General features: G+C 37.1%; 1 pseudogene; it reads right to left on the reverse strand.

Moving 5' to 3' along the window:
• Positions 1-3,921: 3,921 nt before the first annotated feature.
• Positions 3,922-4,523, reverse strand: LOC109157070 (annotated as a pseudogene).
• Between the last annotated feature and the right edge of the window lie 1,538 nt (positions 4,524-6,061).

Genomic DNA, 6,061 nt, shown 5'->3' on the forward strand with positions numbered 1-6,061 from the left:
ATGATTCTTTCCGTTGTTATGATTGCTTCAACGATGAGGTCTTGACTCTTAGATATGATTGCTTCAAACAGATGTCAAAACTTCCTTGAGGTGTAAGACAAATGATTCTCCAAGTAACTTAGCACCTCAAAACTGGTTCACAAAAGCTTTTAGTAAATCGTAGACTTTTCAAGAGCTTTTGTAAGTGAGTAAGTCAAGTGATAATGAACCAGCACCTTCTTAGTTGATGAAGGTGAGTTTATATAGGTGATGAAAATCCATCCGTTGGAGGGAGATGAAATTTTCGAACCTTTTAACCATTGGACAAGGACCGGGGAGCTTCATGCATTAAATGCTCCATTAATGAGGTTGTACCATGTAGCGGTTGAAGGTATGGTAAGCATTAGGGTTTTGTCCTTTAGCTCCAAGAGACGGTACATCTTCATTTAATGCTTCTTGAAAAGTGTGTCCCATAAGATGAAGTCCTTATTGTCCTAGGATGTTGTCAAATCAGACAGGTGAAACATTCTTCTCGTTGTTGAAGAGAAGTAATGCTTGATAAAGATCGTCTTTCACAAACATTGTCCTTTCGTGCTTGTTGACAACTCCTGCTTGACTCTCGTTGTTGTTCTTCATGTCTCGTGTCTTCTTTCGCCTTGGAGACCCTAACATCTAGTCATAACTCATTTTCGTGTGTTTGTCTAGCTTAACACGAATTACAGAGGAGTTATGGCAACTCTCGTCTAGGACGAAAGCAGCAAAACAAAAAGCTAATGGTTAGGGGTCTACTTTTCTACATTACATTGGTATCATCAAAATCCTAATACAATGTTCCTATTCAAAAAAAAAAATTATTCATTATCAATAAATTAAATAAGAGAATTAATTTCATTGGTTATATTGTCTTTATTTTTCTCCAATATAAAAATTCTTTACATTCAAATTCATCAATTAATTATATTCGCTACATTGTCCCTACAATGTCTTTGTTAAAAAATAATTATTCATTATAAATAAATTAATTAAGAGAAATAATTGTATTAATTATATTGTCTTTATTTGTATCCAATGTAAAAATTCTTTAAATTCAAATTCATCAATTAATTGTATTCACTACATTGTCTATTATCTTTTTTTGTACAATATTTTTTTTAATTAAATATCAAAGTTATAATATAAAATAATGATATATATTTATTTAACAAGTATTTTATTAATACCAAGGACTTCTTTTATCTAGGATGATTGCCCAACTGTGAGACATAGACAACATTCTATTTGTTTGTGCATTGAATGTGTGTCTAACTTAGACTTAATGGTCTTGAGGAAGTTACACGAAAGATTTCCTTTATCTTTCGTTGTTGTTGCGGATCAAAAAACAATTTCCTTATCATTCGAAGTTTACACGAGAGCTAGACCCTTCTATCTTTCGGTCTGTGTTGTTCTCTCGGTCTTCTCTTGTTCTTCACTTCTTTTCGTTGACCTAAACTAATGGTCACAACTCAGATTCGTGTATGTATGCTAGTTAGCCGAATCACATAGTGAGTTGCTAAATCTTTCGTCTAACACGAAAGATCAAATATAGCGAAAATAAAAGAGTTGTCTACGATCCTAGTAATATTGGTATCATCAAAATCTAAATACACTGGTTCCTAACAGTTTCATCACCGAAACCCTAATAAACTGTTGTTCTAGTTGAATATCCGTTGTTAGTTTCAGATGCACTAACATGACGAGTTCAGCAAGTATTTAATAGTGATCTTTTAAAATTTAGAGACATACTTGTCTTCTAATATAAAGTTGAAGTGTCCAGTTGACTATTTCCCGTGGATTTTAAATTTAGAAAGAAGAATAGGCTATGAAGTAGTCATGTGTGGCACACAATAAGCAAACCTTTTGGAGAAAAATTATCATTACCTTCATTGCAAAGTTATGAATTGCTTCACGAAACTAACAATCGAGTTTAGTGGTTTCGCCATTAATAGTCCTAAACTTTTGTTTTGAGCATCCGTCATCCTCCGAATTTCAAAAATGACCTCCGCTAGTCCTTTCGTTAAGTTTCTCCGTCTCAACCGTGAAATCTTAAGAGCACAATAGTCTTGTTGTTTTTATATTTGTGATTTTTTTTTTTGATAGGGAATATTTCTGATTTTTTTTTAAAGGGAATATTTGTGATTTTTTTTCTAAACCTTAGTAAAAAAACACTATAAAAGAACCTCCACATTTTCTTCTTCTTCTTCAATTCTTCTTCAAACCATCTATCTATCACACCTTTAATTTGCTTTGCAAAGCTTAGCTTAGCTTAAACCTCTAATCTAAACTAATCTACTTGACAATGCTTGTCCATATCCTCCTCATTGTTTTTCTTTACAACCTCCGTAACCAAAACCAATACCTCAGCCAGCCATGCCATCCCCTTTCCCCCCCACCAGCATTTCAACGTTAAAGAATCGGTTTCTCAGGCAATCAAACTCCATCCCCTGCCAAAAACCCAGGAGGAATTCATCAATGAAAGCCGCCATAAAGGGGAGGAGGGTAGTTGGAAGCTCAAGCTCCTGCACAGAGATAAATTGCCCTTTCCCCATTTTACCGACTTCCGCCGCCGATTCGGATCCCGGATGAAAAGGGACGCACACAGAGTTGCCGCCCTCATTCGCAGAACTCGCGGCGGCGGCAATGGGAGAGCCGCCGAGTATGAGGTGGAGGAGTTCGGGGCGGATGTGGTTTCCGGTATGGATCGAGGGAGTGGAGAATACTTAGTGAAGATTGGGGTCGGGAGTCCGGCAAAAAATCAATATATGGTGATTGACTCCGGGAGTGATATTGTGTGGGTTCAGTGTCAACCCTGTAAGCAATGCAAACATCAATATGACCCGCTGTTCGACCCGTCTTTCTCAATATGTTAACAAATATTGGGGCTAAAACCCACGAACCATTTGAGCTGTCAATAGAAATCTAGATGCCTTCTTGCTGGATGTTCCCTTAGATGGATAGTCTGGTTGGGGATGGAACAAATGCAAAGAAAAATGTGCCCCTTTCATCAACTGGTATTAAAACGTTCCTAGCTGGAATGGTCAGGATCAGGCCACCTATTAGGAAAAATGATACGGTTGGTACCAAAACCGTAACGAACCCATTTAAATCGTAGCATGTGTCTAATATTGAGACGCTGGGTGCCCGAGGAAGGTTGGCGGTTTGTGTCATAAATGCGTCGCCCAATGCTGTGTACGCCACTCGAGGTATAGAATCGGAGCCTTTATATCTATAAATATTAGATTTTTTTTTTTAAAACATAAATAATAGAACTTGAGAAGTAGTTTTTGTATTCTTCGGTTAGTTGTGTAATTGATTAACTAATTTTGAACCTTAACACCTTAGGTTAGGAGTAGTAGTCCTATGGACGTGATGAAGTGGTACTGATCTCTTACAGTACACATACACTTATATTCTATGCTGATCTGGACTGTGACTTGATTGTGTTTATGTTATTTGAAGAGATCTTCCTTTTAATTGTTTCTGGGCTTCTGTAATTTCAGATTGGGTTTGAGCTTTTGTCTTTTGAATTTTGTATCTTGGGGGTTTGTCTTAATTCTACTACTTGTGTGTCTCAGACGGTGGCATACGCGGCATTGCACGAGGCATTTATGACGAAACTGCCAGCCTTCCTCGGGCACGCCCAGCATCTCAATATTGGACACATGCTAGGACTTAAACCGGTTTGTTACAGTTCTGGCCAACCGTATCATATCTCCTGATGGGTGGCCCAATCCTGACCATTCCAGCTACGAACATTTTTATACAAGTTGATGAAAGGGGCACGTTTCGCTTTGCATTTGCTCCATCCCCAACCGGACTATCCATCATAGGGAACATCGAGCAAGAAGGCATCCAGATTTCCATTGATGGCTCAAATGGTTTTGTGGGTTTTGGCCCCAATATTTGTTAAACTATTGAGAGAGACGGGTCGAACACCGGGTCATATTGATGGTAGGCATTAGTTACAAGGTTGACACTGAACCCACACAATATCACTCCCATAGTCAATCACCATATACTGATTTTTCGCCGGACTCCCGACTCCAATCCTCACAAAGTATTCTCCACTCCCTTGATCCATACAGGAAACCACCTCCGCCCCGAACTTCTCCACCTCATACTCGGCGGTTTTCCCACTGTCGTCGCTGCGAGTTCTGCGAATGAGGGCGGCCACTTTGTGTGCGTCCCTTTTCATTCGGGATCCGAATTGGCGGCTGATGTCGGTAATATGGGAAAAGGGCAATTTATCTCTGTGCAGGAGCTTGAGCTTCCAACTACCCTCCTTCCCCTTATGGCGGCATTCATCGATGAATTCCTCCTGGGTTTTTGGCAGGGGATGGAGTTTGATGGCCTGAGAAATGGATTCTTTAACGTTGAAATGCTGGTGGGTGGGAAAGGGGATGGCGTGGCCGGCTGAGGTATTGGTTTTGGTTTCGGAGGTTGTGAAGAAAAACAGTGAGAGGGGGATATGGACAAGCATTGTCAAGTAGATTAGTTTAGATTAGAGGTTTAAGCTAAGCTAAGCTAAGCTAAGAATTGCAAAGCAAATCAAAGGTGTGATAGATGGTAATGAATAAATGTATTTGCTTTCAATGGAATCGGTTAGTTGTAATCTCTTAATTTTTAATGATTTCCGTGTTTTCAGATTTGTAATTTGTTTAATTTTAGTGATTTCAATGTCTTCAAATTTGTATGTGGGTTAATTTTTATGATTTCAATTACTTCGAATTTGTAAGGTTCATTTGAGGTTTAGTTTTACAATTCAAATCGTGGTATAATATGCACTCGGTTATATACCATACATAATACGAATAATTTCTTAAATTATTTTTTAAAAATAAATTCATTAAATTTAACGTGTCTAAAAATTATGTTGATATACATCCAGATATTGCCTTTGCGGTTAACCAACTCGGTAGACATACGAGTTTTGTGTTACGCACTAGAAGGCAATAGTGAGAGTTATGAGATACTTAAGGTATGCTCGTGACTTTGGACTGCACCAAGTGTGGATATCTAGCTGTACTTGGAAAGTATAGCACGTTAACGGGATATTAAAGGATGCTAAATCCATTAAAGGATACGTGTTTACGTGGGCCAGTGCAGTTGGTTGTATGGAAATTTGCAAAACAATTTGTGATAGCTATGATCCATGACGGGATCTAAGCTGAGAGCCTTAGACCCGTGTCGCGAGCGAGTAGGCCAAATGGCTATGCCATTTGTTCGGGAATGTTCCTAGAGGTAAACTCGTACTTCCAATTTGTGTGTGTTGTGATAGTCAAAGCCAAAATTGGTTAAGTACAGAGTTAGATGTAGAATGGTAAGTCTAGACTTATAAGTCATAGACATAATACCATTAAACAATTTCTCACAACATGCGTTATCTCTATTGACTAAGTGATATCAAAAGATAACGTAGCGGCCTCTTACTCGCTAACCCGAGGGTACGCAAATGGTTATGGAGAAGTTGGAACGAGTGATGGGTCTAAAGCCCTTGGACTAAAAGTTCTATAATGAATTTTGATGTTGGATTATTATTACTAGTTTTTTACGCGCATTGCGCGATTGGGATAATGCCTAATGTTTTTTTTTTAAATAAGTACTTTAAAGTATATCATGACAATATTATATTGGAATTGTTCATGCATAGATAATTGAGTGTTGAATTTGCGTATTTAAATATGTAATTCTAAGTTTACATATGCAAGATAATATAGTCAAGATTAATTATAATTGTCAATAAAATAATTGTATAGGTATGGTTGAAACCAAATACGGGGCATAAGGGAGGACAAATAAAAATTAGGGCATAAAATATTAAATATATACTAATATCAAAGAACTAACTGCTGATTGCCAAATAAGAACATTGCGAGGTAGTTTCCCACTTCAAATTGTTGTGTGATTTTAACACTCTTTTTGTCAATAAATCCCCAAGTAGTTAATATTATTGGCTTAATTATATATTTTGTATTTTTTTATTTTTAAAAACAATTATTATTATTATTATTATTATTATTATTATTATTATTATTATTATTATTAT

The sequence above is a fragment of the Ipomoea nil genome, unplaced genomic scaffold (assembly GCF_001879475.1).
Source record: "Ipomoea nil cultivar Tokyo-kokei standard unplaced genomic scaffold, Asagao_1.1 scaffold2761, whole genome shotgun sequence".
In the NCBI taxonomy this organism is placed as follows: domain Eukaryota; kingdom Viridiplantae; phylum Streptophyta; class Magnoliopsida; order Solanales; family Convolvulaceae; genus Ipomoea; species Ipomoea nil.